The 17123-nt window shown below is 40.7% G+C and overlaps 2 protein-coding genes and 1 long non-coding RNA gene across 3 annotated transcripts in view; 1 reads left to right on the top strand and 2 right to left on the bottom strand.

Moving 5' to 3' along the window:
- Positions 1–17123, bottom strand: part of LOC145458778 (uncharacterized) — a 264884-nt gene that overhangs the window by 16817 nt on the left and 230944 nt on the right. The gene's annotated exons all lie outside the window — the stretch shown is intronic.
- Positions 1–17123, bottom strand: part of LOC145459361 (calreticulin-like) — a 283057-nt gene that overhangs the window by 168573 nt on the left and 97361 nt on the right. The gene's annotated exons all lie outside the window — the stretch shown is intronic.
- LOC145459414 (uncharacterized) overlaps positions 13777–17123 on the top strand; it is a 229606-nt gene continuing 226259 nt past the window's right edge. Inside the window, exon 1 of the long non-coding RNA XR_013921405.1 lies at positions 13777–14213. This is a non-coding gene — a long non-coding RNA (uncharacterized LOC145459414). The remainder of the gene's footprint in view (positions 14214–17123) is intronic.

Raw genomic sequence — 17123 nt, 5'->3', positions numbered from 1 at the left:
ACGACACCGAACGTAAATGCACGAACATAACAACTTCATCCAAATTAGCCGTAGCCATACCCTTCAACGCAGCTAGTACTGTCTATATATAACTTCCAACGTATTCATCAAACTAAACAACCCGGTCCTTTGTCGCCAGAAAGAATTTTTGTATAATCTTAAAATTTCACACTAGTTGTCGTTGCTTAGCTGTTCGTCCGTGTTTTTGTTCAATTTTTCCTCTGTGTTGCTGCATTGTCTCATTTTATTTGTATGTTATTCCTCACGCGCTCTACTTTTCAAGTTGCTTGTTGCTATATACGCTGCATTGTTGCTATGGCTGAATTTCCATTCATGTTATTTATAAATTTGCATTATTGCGTCACAATTCGCCATTTTGTTTTGAATCCATCTCTGTTCTGTATCCTTTATCGTGCCGGTTGCTCTTGATAAGAGGCACGCGAAAAGTTCTTCGAGTCAATAAATATAAATTTACTGTTAAAAGCCGTGTTCAAGTTCTGTACCACAAACCAGTTATTAAATGAAATTCGCAAGTAGATGAAGCGTCATCCGTTGTTGCGCAGTTTCTATGGCCATTGTCTCTTGACCAATCAGCGTAAAGTTTGGTTTACGGGCTTCGAGTCGGATCCAGGGATATCTAGATATCTAGATATCCCTGGTCGGATCAAGCATTCGGGTATCACTCGTTATGACGCCATAACAGTATGAAGATAATAAAAGTTCAAATATGTACCGTTTATGCTGCCTCAAAAATAGAATGTAGCTTTGTAATACATGTTTGCTATGTTGTGCGATACCACCAATCAGGTCTTCTAGGCTAACACAGTTGAAAATACTATCGAAATTATAATATTCGTGGCTAAATTAACTCTTAAGGCTGTATCAGACGAGGCGATGTCGGCGGAGCGTTAGTGTTTGTTTTATCATCGCTGCCATCGGCCGAATCGCCGCCGATTTTAATTGACAGTGTCAATTAACTCGGCGACATCGCCGGCGATGAGAGAAGTGAGAGATGCGCTCATGCGTATCCATATATAAACCAGTGTCGAGACTTGAATAGCGTCACTTTTGCTCAAGCCGTTTGGCGGACGGACCTTCTGGCGAGGCATTGCGAAACGAATTACTGCGATGTAGTACTAAATTATTGAGCCGCTCCACTTATCCAGTATAAGCCGTGTTGCAAAATCGGATGCACCCACCACCTTCGAGTAGCATCAGCACGCGCATATTCTTCTACAGCTATCATGGCAGTCAAAACTTGTGCTACCTTCAACTTTTTTGACCTACCCTTACAAATACCATACTACCATGGTTCAGAGAAGGTTTCATTCGACAAGACATTGCAGCATGAACACATTGGACAGACATCATAACCATATTGCAGAATTAGTTTAGAATATTTTCGGCTAGTTGTAACTTTGTTTCCGGATAATTTTGACCAGACGTGACTTTTGACTTCAAGTCGAAAGAAAAAAATCGTCAGCTCGACAACCAAAACGGACAGTGTACCCCTTGTTATAGGACTGGTAGCACTCTAAAGTTGTTTTGTAAAAGGTCCAAGCAAATATAAACCAGCCAACTCTAGGCCCTAAATGTATCTAGCTCCGCTGCACAATTGGGATTCTTCGGAATATTTATTCTGTTCGGATTTTCTGGATTATGGACAAGATTTTTCGGATTTGCATGGGTATTTGGATGTTCGTATTCGGAAGGAGTGCTCATCAGAGCTTTGAGCTGTCGGATGGATTCAGATTCTCAGAAATCACTATCCGCCCATCGCTGATCATAATACGGTAGTATGTACGATTGTACAGTACAGTGTACCTGACCTGTACAACAACAAAAAACCGATTCGCAGATGTCAATCATCCCCGAGCAGGTTTAAATGCAACGGGTCAACGCCTTCTGAAACTAATCAAGTGCAACGATCTCTCACATGATGGTAGAGAAATTATCGACCGACATCGCCTCGTCTGATACAGCCTTTAGTGTCATGGAACGTATAAAAACATTTCTTACTACTTGACCCGAATCATTAAACTTATTACTCGATTCAGATTCCAGTACTCGTATCATTGTGCGCAGCCCGAGTCGCGAATAACCTACATCACATTACTTCGTCGATATACTCAGACATAGGCATATTGAAGCGTTCCTTTACTCTGTGAGAAGTGAGAGTAATGCAGGGGTGGGTGAACTGCGTCCGATGGGTCGCATTCAGTCTGCATGCCTTTTTATTGTGGGCTGCGATACAATGCCGTAACAGTAAATAGGTTCATAGAAATATTCCCGTGAAAAGCCTTCGATTTATACATGATTTATACGCAATGTCGGTTTACTCGTTAAAGCATGCCCGAACCTTGTAAAAGCAACTCTACATTTTCGTGTCAGGCTTATCTACTTTCTACTCTCTGGATTGAAGTCAAGTTGGACTTGGCTCTTTGGTCTCGGCTTTGATTTTGACATGTCATAGACCACAAAACTATAGTCCGACTCCCGTAAAGTAATTCTGGTTTAGTGTGTGATATTTGTGATATACCTTTGTATAATGGTGCATGCTATGAACATGTCGGTGTAGAACAGGGTGCAACGTCCACACTGGTTGAAAAACAGTGGTATGAACTATGAGGCTATCTGTTTGATGAAGTTGAGAATTCAAGGATATATCAGTAAGCTCATGTACAATTGTACAGAACATGCATGCAGAGAAGTGGTTTTTAAATTTTAACCGAAACACCAGGGGCACCGCGAGCCAATCTCCAGGGTTCCGCAGGAGGTCAAGACACACAAAACTCATGCATGAGAAATGTGATGACACGTCATTATCGGTTGCAGGTAATAAGGTGCCAACAGTAGCCGAATTGTGAATGCCGCGATTTCAGGTCGTCTATACATACAGTGCCGTATATACGCCGGCGGCTTAGGTTTGAAATCATGATTCCGTCCGTTGGAGATGCCGCGGGTTATTAAAGGTAAAAAAACCTCTGCTCACTTTCGCTTTCAATTTAACATCATTTATACAGCGCAACCTCCCATTGAAGTGAATTACCAACTATTTCCTTCCTTATTCATCATGTATAAGTAACAAAAAACCTCACTTTTAATTGAGTCAAGTCAGCTTCGTGCCAAACACGTTTACAGGTATTTCATAAACAACAACCGTGAACTACTTCCTCAATACTACAATCAACGCAGTAATGCTGAAAATTGTCCTTGTACACGGTGTTCAACGTTGCGGTGCGGTGCGGTGTTCAACGTTTTTCCTACTCAAGGCCGTGTTTCGATTGCATATATAGCTATAGCATACGCCCATCTGGACGACATATATTCATGTTAAATTGGCTACTGGGAACTATCGCGAAGAGTCGTTGTAGTGGTCTGTGCCATTGCTGATTTCTTGAGATGTAGGCTACCTTGCGCACAAAAGTTTTTAGCTGTATCAGCAAGACACACCCGCAGGATTACCATATGCACCAAATTCGCGAGGCAAACTTTTCTGGATTATTTTTCTAGTCTTGCAGAGCGAATATTTGTTCTACCTGGAAAATTAATTTCGTCAATAATATTGGTTTGGTCATATATACATATTACTATAAAATATTTATCCATTCTTAGTAAACGTGATCAGATTAACCGTTCGGGCTGATGGAGGGGTGTCTTCGAAGATTTTGGGCACTAAGTTAATAATGATGAATCTTCCGGTTTTTACTAATAATAATCCACAGCTGCAACACCAATGGGTTGCGGGTTCGAGTCCGACCGTAGTCGACTCTAGAACTCCTACCTAAGTGTTTATTTAGGCTCCTACTCGCCATCTAATACGTGTAAGCGGTGTTTTGTAAAAAGCCTAGAAGTGGGCCGTGCAACAAGTCGGCATCTATACGGATAAAAAATGAAGAAGATTAGCGTGGTGTAGTTGACGATAGTAGTCGACAAACACCATAAATACCAGAAACAACAACCTAACCCTATGATATTAGAAACGAAAAATCCAAGTCACCGAGAATACAATTTTCAAGTTTAATTAAAATCTCTCATATTTTGGGAACCAATTCGTTAATTCAAATTGCATGTTGACGGCCGCCAACACACGCTAATTTCATTATGTGTAGAGGGCCACATAATTATTGTTTAACGGCTGCATGCGACCGTATGACCCCCTGGCTACGTCCCTGTAATTATGCACACTGCTCTATTTATAAGCATCTCGCGAAGCTTTTCGCTATATGTCTGAACGCCCGCGGCGGTTTTCTCAATAAATCATTATAGACCAGTGGCTCTCAACGGATGGTGAATTCCCCACAGGTGGCGAATTCAATGGTTTCTGGGGGGGAATAGATTAGGGTTGCCATACGTCTGGAATTTCCCGGACATGTCCGGAATTTCACTATTCAAACTAGGGTCCGGGAGGAATTTCTAAAATATGTCAAATGTCCGGAATTTTGAAGACTTGACGTAGGCTCATAATTATTTCGTAAATCAGCATGAAACAATATTTTTTGGGAAAGTTTGTGCTGATGCATGATATTTTTCTTCGCGCTGCGCGCAATTTACTATCACATTTATTGATTTTAATATGGAAACTATACCACCCTTGCAAAAACTGCAATAAAATATAAATGAAAACAACCTTCATTTACTGGAATAAGCCTAATTGTAATCGCAATTATAGGAGAACGGGGGTGGGGGTCGTTTGCCTTTATTCTGGGGTTTGCGATTATGTTCAACGTAATCAACTTCCAAATAGCCCGTGAGTAAGTCTGGGCAAAAGTGCTGACTTCCTTTAGTAATCAGCTCGTCAGATTTTGATCTGGTCCACGGAATATTTTCTAATTGGCGATGGAGTCGCGACCATAAAAGGCTGAAAACCACTGGGTGTGGGGTGTTTATAAAGCTCCGTGGTGCGCACCGGCATAAGGCTGATCAACAATTTTATCGGTAAGACATGAACATGACTTAACGATGTGCAATTACGCTCTCTGTATTTTCGAACTCATCATCCTTCACCAGCTCTACCGCTAACTCTAATTATGCGGGCGGAGAATAGTATCTATATAGTAATATATGGAACGACCAATATTATTGACATAATTCATTCAAATAATTTAACTAGCAGATCCATATAGAAACCAGATTCATATAGCAAGCACCCCCCTATGAAGTTGCATCGATTACTGTATAGTGTGGGATCAAAATTATTGTTTATTTGGGCGGGAGGGGTTTGAAAACATGTGTTTTCGTTTACGGTTGCACAACACACAGCCACATACTCCTAAATTGGATCGTGACCTCCTCTGGTCTGTGAGCTCTGCTTTGCTAGTGTGATGTCACGACTCATTTTGAAATCCACTAGTGGGCGCTAAAGAGTGTCTGGAATTTGGGTTGCTGAAATATGGTAACCCTAGAATAGATGCATTTGTTAAACATCATAGTCTACTTATTTACCAAGACACAAATGGCGATTACCGTTACCAGTTAACTGTGCTGGACTGTATGTATCGAGAATTATTTTGCGTGTTGTTCGCAAAAACAAATTTTTAACTGTGGATTACCAATGATGGCGTCACAAACGCATTCAGTATACGACCAGCATGACATGAAATAACGCTTTCGCTTAATGTTGCGGGTTACCAGTTGTTCTGACCCGGAGATAGGCTTTATTAAATTTATTCTGTAACAAACGGCAAATGAGACAGTAGGAACAGTTCAAATACGATAACGCAAGACCCAACACCTAAAGCAACTAACAACGGATTACCTACTCACAGCACTACGTAAGGAGAGTGAGCGTAATCAACGTGAATCAATGAACTAATGATGGAAAGTGCAGATAAGAAATAGTTCACCGGTATCCGCTCACAATACGTGTTACGTTGCAGTTATAGGGGAATGTTTTTCGTACTGGTGTGGTTGGTTGTCTTGTGTACTAAAACCAGAGGTGGTCAGTAACGAAGTACTTCTCCTTTTTCGAAGTACTCAAGTAGTTTTCCTCTACGTCTGGTACGTACTCAAGTAGATCTGATTTTCGCTACTTCCACTTCTACTTCGTTATATTTTGTTATCTACTAACTTACTTTTCGCTATTTGCAGTTTGTCAAGTAGAAGTAGTTCAATCGTCCTATCAGGTTGATAGCCTGAGGAATTTCGCGGCTGTTTTCACGGAGTATCAATATTTAATTTTCATAAAAGTTGAGTAAAGCGCAGAATCTTCGTCGTGCTTCGCGCGCAGTGGCTACGGTATAACCAGTATGATTTCACGAAAGTATATCGGTGTATATAATTTAGGTAGCGGGTTGGCGCGGTTTCGTTCACACCACATTGTCGCCCTTCGCCCATATGAAATATTTCATCACAGTATATATGGCCCATCATAACGTTTGAAACTGATGTTTCGCAATCTAGCATTTACTTATCATATCGTAATCTAGCATGTCCATGGCGTGTCCTAATCTGAAAAAGTGGACTCTAACTTTTTTTTTTAGTTTTAGAGCTGTTTTAGCACACCACCTTTGAAACTCTCTGGACTGAAGACGCGAAATACATGTTCCGCTTTTAGAAGTAGTATTTATAATTCACTTTCAATTCCCAGTATCATATACTTTGAGTTCTAATTAATATCAGTTCTTTTGTCTAGATAGCATACATGTTGAAGTATATAAAAGCAAGTGTGGTAATGCCTTTACTTTCCGGAAATAAAGCTACTCGATATGGCATTTTTACCGTCCACCATATTTTTTATTAACGTTTACTAGTCGCGCAAAGTGTTTACACCGTATCCAGTACAACTTCTCCGTATTGCTCTTCGACAAAACTTACTACGGGCCTTATAATATGGGGGAGGGCGCCATACCATGATATTTTCTAAAACGTGCTGCTCGAGAAAATAAAGGATTATTATAGCATTTCCATATCAATACTATCATTTTCATCCCATGATGCGGACGAATGCTTATGCTGTCGAAAATTGGATACCTCCTGGTATGCAGCAATATGAATCAAGCTCGGCAACTTTCGCACAGCTCAATTTGCACCTTTTGGCAATCAGTGTAAACGAATTAGGATCGTTTTCACAACTACTTACTTACTTGAGTAGATTTAAAGTCAGTCAATTCTACTTCTACTTCAAGTAGTTTTAGGTTGCTTTTGGAAGAATTACTTCTACTCGTCCTTGAGTAGATTTTTTTCGTCGCTACTTCTACTTCTACTTGAGTAGTTTTCTTGACTACTTTGACCACCTCTGGCTAAAACAGGCAAATAGCTGTTCCGTAATGACAAAAGTTAAAAGGCAATATGACGATAGCTTTGGGTAGTGGGGAATGAAGACTCGGAATAAATCTGAAGTGTGGAACGGAGACAGCATAGTTGGTAACCAATGTTTTAGACAGATATATAGCTAGCAGAACACATGTCAACTCCATCCATCAGTCCATTATTAAGTTTAAATGATAAGCATTTGCCTACGACAGGGGCGGGCAACTTCTCCAGTCGGCGGGCCTGACACAGGAAAATTAAGTACTTGTCGGGCCGGATTGCTGAATTGATGCATTATTCGTACATTTATTCACATTTGCAAGGAAAAACTCCTATTTACTGTATTTAAACGACAGTAATGTCAATCCAAAGCCATTTCTCGCCGATAATGACGAAGACAATATGGATTTGAGAACAGCATTGTCATACAGGCGGCGCCGTGTCTGCTTCTCTCTGATCAACACACGGTGCAATCCTTAATTAGGTTTTCAAGGCGTTCGATAAGCTCGGTAATCCAAATTTACCATGATTCATTAGGGTTGAGTTCATCGTAAATGCCTATAATGCAAGTCTTCTCGCTTCAACGAACTTATACGTAAGCTTAGGGTTACCATATTTTGGAAATCTGAAAAGAGGGCACTTTTTCAGACTTGCAATACCGGAGGCAAAAAATGTTCAATTGTCACCACTTCGTGGTCGGTTGACTAAAAAAAGTCAACTTTCCGGCACAGCTCCCGCAATAGCCGCCGGAGCGTTACTTCAGTGCTGATTTACTGTATCTTAGTCGAATTTTTCCCCTATATTTAACCAAAATTATCCAAAAAGAGGACAAAATCTTGAAAATGAGGACATTTGAGCGTCATTCGAGGAAACTTTCGTAAAAGTCAAAAAAGAGGACAAATCCTCCTAAAAGAGAACGTATGGTAACCCTACGTAAGCTCCACTCTCGCACGTTGCGCACACACGTATAGAATAACATACAGTCAATAAATTTTGACGTTTACGAAAGTAGTGGGGAATTTCGGCAGACTGAGGCCGCGGGCCACATTGTCATGTAAGACGGGGAACTGTCCGCGGGCCGGACAAAATCCCGTCGCGGGCCGTATGTTGCTCCTCCTGGCCTATGACATCACAAATGCAATGTAATTTGCAAGCTGCGTACGATAAGAACAATATACGGACATTGTACAATATTGCACACCAGGTCGACATGTTCTGAATCATAAACTTGTCTGTTCATTGTGATAGCTAGTCATTGTTTCATTTTAGTCCGGATCTGGTACAACCCAGTACACCTCATCTGTGTGGTATAGCCTTTCAAAATGTTGGTGCACTCGTGGGTGTACGATACACCCGGCTGAAGAGCCTCTGCTTAGACAATCAACATGGCCCCGAATCTCATTCGACGACCAATTTTTTTTTTCAATTTCATGACATTCTCACCAATTCTTCATTTTTCAGCAATTTCAAAATCGGACCCGGTTCTGACTATTACAGACTGACGGTATCCGGATTCTCCGGTAACGCAACCGACCATCATTTCGCAGATCACAATAACCAACAATTCTCAACGAAAGACGCCGATCACGACATCCATCCAACACTCAATTGCGCTTCACACCATGAGGGAGGATGGTGGTATCGCGATTGTGCAAACACCAATCTGAATGGAAACTTCTACAAAAGTAATCACAAGGGAGTATATTGGCCTGGGTTTCTGAGCTATTCGGATAAGAAGTTTCGCAGAAGATTGTGAAAAGAAAGGTTATCTTCAATTTGCGCGATGCTTGAATCCAGTCAACAAAATTGGAAGCGATCGCTCTGCCTGATATACGCTTTCGATGTCAAAATGATGCTTCAAAAGATACAATAATCGCACTTCAGCTGCAGATTAAATAACCTTTATTGTCGCCGCATTAATCTTTCCGCTACTACAGCTTACAACCGCTATTAACTTTGTCGCCACTTGAAGCATTGTTGCAGTCTGCCAGATACATTAACCCTTGTGTTGGAAGTCATTACAATGCGGACAATACTTTTTCATTACCAATGCTAGTCTTGTTGCAATTCATTACGAGAAACAAAGCATATAAAGCACAGTCAAAAGTGAGAAAGCCAGTCATAGGAAGTACATAAAACGAATTAATTACAGTGCCTTTAAGCAGTTTTAAAGTTGTCGTTCATATACACCGGAAATGCTATGGCAAACAAGAGCAATTTTCCTCTAAATTTTGGCGATCAGGCATTCCATGTAGAACTAGTTTGATATGCTCTGGAACTTTGTGATTTGTGACGAATGTGAATTATGCATCAATGCGGACCGCTGGATCAACCGCAAGAAGATTATTCACGCAATCAACTGGAATTTACTGCAGTAACACTCACACAAAAGGTAATGTAAAAGCTTTGAGCGTTGCACAGCAATCTCATATCCATCACGAGAAGCGCCCGTCCAAGAGTATTGAGAGGCATGTATCCGAGTAATAAATTACTTGTAACTCGAAGTTTCGGTTTTACCACCTAGATGGAGACCACGGAAGCAATCTGACATATATCCTGAGGTGGTCAAAGTCATCACGAAAGCTACTCAAGTAAGTAACTAATTGTGAAAACGATCGTAATTCGTTCGTATGGATTGTCAAAAGGTGCAAATTGAGCTATTCGAAAGGTGCCAAGAAAGGTATTCAATTTTCGAAGCATAAGCATTCGTTCGCATCATGGGATGAAAATGATGGTACTGATATTTAAATGCGATACTAATTCTCTGTCTAATCGAACAGCACGTCTTAGAAAATATCATGGTACGGTGCACTTCTTCATATTATAAGGCCCGTAGTGTAGTCAAAGAGCAATGCGGAGAAGTTGTATCGGATACGGTGTAAACACTTTGCGCGATTAGTAAACGTTATTAAAAAATATGGTGGATCGTAAAAATGCCATGTTGCATAGCTTTATTTCCGGAAATTAAAGGCATTACTACACTTGCTTTTATAATTCAACATGTATGTTCTCCGTAAAAAGAACTGAAACTAATTAGAGCTCAAAGTATATGATACTGGGAATTGAAAGTGAAATGTAGATACTACTTGTAAAAGCGGAAAATGTATTTCATGTCTTTAGTCTAGAAAGTTTCAAAGGTGGTATGCTAAAACAGCTCTAAAACCAAAAAAAGGTCGGAATCCACTTTCCAGATTAGGACACGCGATGAACTGCTATATTATGATATGATAATAAAATGCTAGAATGCGAAGCATCGGTTTAAAACGTTATGATGAGCCCTATATACTGTGATGACGCATTTCATATAGGCGAAGAGCGACAATGCAGTGTGAACGGAACCTCGTCAACCCTTTAACTAAATTATATTCACCGATACTTTCGTGAAATCACACTGGTTACTCCGTATCAACTGAGAGCGAAGCGCGACGAAAATTCTGGGCTTTACTCAAGTTTTATGAAAATTAAATGTTGATACTTGGTGAAAACAGCCCCGAATTTATTCAGGCTATCTTCCTGATTGGAGCATTAAACTTCTTCTACTTGACAAACTGGAAATAGCGAAAAGTAAGTAAGTACATCACAAAATATTACGAAGTAGAAGTAGCGAAAATCAGATCTACTTGAGTAAGTACCAGAAGTAGAGGAAAACTACTTGAGTACTTCGAAAAAGTAGAAGTACTTCGTTACTAACCACCTCTGCTTACGACTCAACAGTATAGGCCAGACCGGACGATGTATCGGTGTCTGACTATTGCTACATTGATACTGAGCAGAGTGTAAAACGGGTTTCTATACTTGATACCGATATTATCCCATTAACAAAGTTATACAGCAGTAGCCAACCACCAAATCGCACGGATTTGGTTTATAGGATACAATAAACATATGAAATCAAGATTGACCCCTCACCCCTGCTACATTTTTTACTTAAGACAATAATATCAATTTTATTGACTCGTGGAATAAGCACTGACTACCTATACATGTAGCATAGGCCTATTTCGCTCTTGATGTGGTTTGATTGCGGGTCAAGCTCAGATGCAGCATGGAGTCAATAAATATTCACAAACGGAAAGCTGGATATTTCGAGCAAACTTTTATAACAAAGCAAGTGAAATTTTTGCGATTCTGTGTGTGAACCTCTAAATTTCTTAGGTTCACACACAGAACGCGAACGTGAACCTCACGTTCACACCATCTCTACAATGAACCACCCGTGGTAGATATTCTGGCGACTGCTTAATCAGTCCTCCATTGATGGGCAGGATTAATCATTACACCGGCCAACAAAAAATATTTTTTCTGAGTGCCAAAGATATTTTATTGATTTCTGGGTATATTTGGGCTGCTGATACCCAAAATGACATCCGTTTTTCCGAATTGACTCTACTTTTTGAGCGTATCCGGACAATACCGAGAATGCTATTACCGAGAATGCTATTACCGAGAAGGACAATACCGAGAATGGACATTACCGAGAATGGACAATACCGAGAATGGACATTACCGAGAATGGACAATACCGAGAATTGACATTACCGAGAATGGACAATACCGAGAATGGACATCACCGAGAATGGACAATACCGAGAATACTATTACCGAGAATGGCTATTACCGAGAATGGCTATTACCGAGAATGGCTATTACCGAGATTCCTATTACCGAGAATGTCTATTACCGAGAATACTATTCCCGAGAATGACCATTGGTGAGAATGGACATTACCGAGAATGCTATTACCGAGAATGGCTATTACCGAGAATGAATATTACCGAGAACGCTATTACCGAGAACGCTATTACCGAGAATGTCTACTACCGAGAATGCTATTACCGAGATTGACCATTACCGAGAATGGACATTACCGAGAATGCTATTACCGAGAATGACCATTACCGAGAATGGACACTACCGACAATACACTTTGACGCACTAATGCTCGGCGACCTCACGTCCAAGAGACCACCCGAGGGTGTCGACGCGATAAGCGATCTCCCCATTTGCTGTACAGACTAACCGAACCGATCGGGCTCGGAATAGTCGTTTGAAAAATCGCAATTTTCGACTTTTACACCCGTTTTTACGAAACCTTCGAAATTTCCATCATTGTTTTACGTATGTTAAAAAAATGAGTGGTGTAGCTAAACAGACAGTGACGCAATGACCTAGATTTGTTTTGCTACACGTGTTACGAGAACACGTTGAAAATGAAGCGATTTAATATGTGAAATGTCACCAAGTGGACTTACAAGGAGTGTTTATGGTATGACGTTGGGAGATCAAGATAAACGCCGGTCACCAGCATTAGGCTGAAACTTCGCGCTTGTGGACTCAAGGTAAAGTCAATTTTCATGCAACCGTCATCAGTCTTGTGCACACATTACCTGTAGAGTGCTAAACCGGAAAAAACTGTATTTTCCTGAAATATCACCATGATTTTATGTCGTAATTCGATCGGTAGACTTTTAATATTTCAAAACGAATTCTGTAGCTGCATTTCTTGAAATACGTGGCCGTGGCTTGAAAATCCGCGCCTGTGATTTGACATGAACGACTGCCTAAAATATGTTTCCTCAAAGATAGGTGGTCGCGAATATACTATTAACGCGTAAAAGCTTCCGACGATATCTTTGGATATATTTGCAACATATGGCCCCAATATTGAGAAAGTGATTTTCGAAAATCTAGAATAGTGGTTATGTATATTGTGTATCACAGAGGAAAATATACTTCGTGGCGAGGTCTCAATAACTTTGCTGGGACTGATTAGGGATTTATAGTCTGTAATTTCTATCCCAGACTATTGTCTACAATTTTGCGGGTACAAAGAACTTCAAATCCCAACATTTCAAAGTCAGCCTGACTGATCTTTTAGTACTCTAACTTTTCTTCGCACAAACTCCAACATAACATCTCTCAGCAGCAAAATGTTGGTATCAGTGAGCTATTGGCAATTAAAAGGAGTTTGCACAGTACGATATATTTCATATCAAACCCCGTTCTGTTGATGTGAGTACGGAAGCTTTTGCACTTATGAAGCGAAACTGCCTCACAATTTGCCTGATATTAGGTTATAAATCATTTTGCAAATTTAGAGGTTTCGCGTACCCCCTGAAAATGCTTCGCGGAACCTCGGTTGAGAACCACAGGTCTAGATGATGCATATCAGTAGTTATGTAGATCGGTCGCGAACGGCCATTGGTTCTTATGGGCGGGGTGGCGATTCGCCAGGAAACCCGAGGTGGCGATTCGCCTTTTTAGACCCCCCTCTGGGCCGCGATTCGCCATGTGTTCTTATGGGTGCGGTCGTGATTCGCCTTTTCGGGTATAGGCTGCGGCGGTGAGGTGCCTGAAAACCCGGGGTGGTGACTCGCCTTTTTTGCTATAGGCGGTGGTGGTGATTCGCCTGTCGTGTATTCTTACGGGATCTGTGGTGATTCGCCATGTGTTCTTATGGGCGGGGTGGCGAGCTACTGGAAAACCGGGGGTGGCAAGCGGCACTTATTTCTTATGGCGGGGGTGGCGAGCGGCTGGAAAACCGGGGGTGGCAAGCGGCTTTTATGTCTTATGGCGGGGGTGGCGAGCGGCTATTGTGTCTTGTGGTCGCACGGTAACCCTTTTCAGTATAGACAGCGGTCGCACGCGGCTTCGTTGTTGGCATGTCGTACTTCGTGTTGAATATGTATCAAGTAAATAGTCATGTGAATGAACCTTTGTTAATGTGTATATCGTCGTGTATTATTACACGGTCTCTACTGATTCACCATGTGTTCTTATGGGTGCGGTCGTGATTCGTACTTTCAGGCATCTCTCGCGCAGTGTTGAATATGTATCAAGTAAATAGTCATGTGAATGAATCTTTGTTAATGTGTATATCGTTATTCTTATGGATGCGGCGATGATTCGTACTTTCGGGTATAGGCTCCGGTCGCATGATAGCGTTACAGAGATAGGGATCGGTCGCATGCTAATGTTTTTAGGTACACGTGCGGTGACATGCTAACGACGATAATGTGTCTGTCATGTATTCTTACGGATCTCTGGTGATGTGCCATTGTTTCTTATGGGTGCGGTCGTGAATCGTACTTTCGGATATAGGCATCTCTCACACGGTGTTGAATATGTATCAATAAAATAGTCACGAGTATCACTAAACAGGAAATTCACTAAACCGCAGTGCATTGTGCGATTTTGAAAAACAGATGTTTGCGCTTGCGTTTTGATATGTCTGACCTACTAAATACGTCCGTTTTGCGAACACGGTTTGTTGTGAGGATTACGCGCTCGCCCTATATTTCGAATGACCTGTGTGCTGAATTGTTTCACATTCTTGCGTGCGGGTGATGGTGAGACGTCACCTCATCAGCGATCACTATACTTACAAGGCACCGGTTGAGCGATTGGGCATGTTTTTTGGGGTTCCCCTTGTCTCACCCTCACCCGCACGCAAGAATGTGAACCCAAAAAAACATGCCCAATCGCTCAACCGGTGCCTTGCAAGTATAGTGATCGCTGATGAGGTGACGTCTCACCATCACCCGCACGCAAGAATGTGAAGACAAAGAATTGAAACGGTGAGTTATTACTGTTCACATTCTTGCGTGCGGGTGAGGGTGAGACAAGGGGAACCCCAAAAAACATGCCCAATCGCTCAACCGGTGCCTTGTAAGTATAGTGATCGCTGATGAGGTGACGTCTCACCCTCACCCGCACGCAAGAATGTGAATGTTTTAAATCGGTACAACTCTAATCCTTTGACAAATCCCTTAACGCGTTTATGTTGAATCGAACGTAACCCGAATATTACTGACGCCGACTTTCAGCCGCATCGAATTATTCGCACATTCCGCGCCACTGTTTTCACACTTATAGAATCAATACCAACTATAACTCTACAAGAATCAAGAATCACAAGTATGTGCATTACACAGTTATTGTCTTTATTAACTTGAAATCAAACACTTAACAAAAACACGCAACTAATCATTTGGCAACTCTAACATTACCAAAAAATTCCAGTATTGTTGATTGAAAATCCTTGAGTCATTATTATCAAAAATGTTATAGTACCGCATCGGAATCCATTGGCGGGATGTACTAAAGGTAAATCCAGATAATCCAAAATGAAATATTTGGACTTTGACAAACATGACTACCAACTTTGATCCAGTCACATTTCAAGATCATACTTTGAAACAATCCTTGAAACTTACAACTCTATTCACGACTGAGTTTTCCGTTTATCATCATGGAAAACAAATTCATGTGACAGTTTGTGACGAAATGAAAATAGATTTGTGGTTTTAATTGAATTGTGACTGTGTTGTTTTAATGTACGTTTCAACAGGTAGACTTGACAATGAACAACAATTCGACTCACAAAAAATGTTTGTGGTATGATTTGTCACTGGTGCGCAAAGGGTTAGGAATATTTTTGTATGATAATATCTTCTAGCTGTTTTGTTGTGAGGGCAATCATGTGATGACTCAGCACTTTTCGTTAGCAATGTAGATTGATCTATGTGAAAGATGTAAGGACCGTGACTAGAAAACATATGTACTTTCTTGTTGGAGTAGCTGATTTACTGCTATGGCGTTGACATAACCCTCTGGAAGTGAGTATGCTTTTCTTTCACGAAAGTTTACGTGGCTCGTTGTAATAAATCTGTGTTAACTAAACTCGGATGGATACCGCAATTGTGCTGGACTTACACATGGTATTCGCATACTGTGCACATACAAACTTTTGTGTAAACAACTCTGATGTTTCTGTTCGTACTAGTTCTGTGTTGAACTATTTGATTATTAAGATACATGAACACCCATTTAGACAATAAAGTTCTTGTGATATCGAAACAGTTTGAAAGCACCACCAATCATTTTACAGGTTTGTAGTATGGGAATATTTTCATGTGTCATGAATATCTTTCGTATACACTTAGTATGAAATGAGATGTGTGGAACAATAATTAGTGTCGTACAAAGTGTTGTGTTTGATTGCTTACTTTTTATCAATGTCTTTGTGATGTTAAAAGACGACTGAGTTTTCATTTACATTAAGCGGAGAAACTCATGTAATAAATTTTACTCATTTGAAAATCGACTCGCGTGAAAATACCGATTAACAGTATCAATATGAGCAGTATGTTATTTTTCGCGATATGCAACCAATCTTCTAAGCATAACTTGTCAAAATTTATCGTGTCATAGAAAAGTCGGCTGTTACGAATTCGAAACAAATGTACTTCGGTTATCACGACAAAGGGAATTGAGATCAACGCAGTATTTCGGAAGTGAATGTGTATCGTTTGGTATGTTCAGCAATCACTAAATGATAAAAATATGAAACTGCGCATAGGGGAGATGTGGTACCGATGGATCAAAAATTGGAAAATGATCGCTGGCCCCAAAATGTTCAGCCGAAAACAGCAGGTCTTTTGCTGGCTCAGCACTTTGATACAAGCTCTACCTATCGCGCACATATACATGAATACCCGTCTTTTCAAAAAATATTTATGGACGTTCAAAATTTGTTGCTCAAACGTGTCATCGGTCCCCACCCGGTGGGTCCAATGGCACACGACCCGGGGACCTATGACACATATACCCTAAATACCTCAGATGTGACAACTTTTCTTGCTCAGTATTACGATCTAAGCTACAGTAAGCCAAAGAAGAATGTTTATCGCAACTGTCAAAAAAAAGAATAAATATTAACTCAAATGTTGTCATAAAATCACATTTCGATTTAGGCTCGGACTTATAAATTTGAGGGTACATACATATTGCCCGAAAATCGACAGTGTGACTTCCAAATACCTCGTTATAGCGATAGAACATCATATACAATTATTACATAAAGAATTTCT

The sequence above is a fragment of the Botryllus schlosseri genome, chromosome 16, assembly GCF_051294905.1.
Source record: "Botryllus schlosseri isolate E-star chromosome 16, Bs_hap1, whole genome shotgun sequence".
Lineage (NCBI taxonomy): Eukaryota > Metazoa > Chordata > Ascidiacea > Stolidobranchia > Styelidae > Botryllus > Botryllus schlosseri.
Note: the sequence above shows the minus strand (reverse complement) of the source record. Positions and strands in the feature narration are given on the sequence as shown.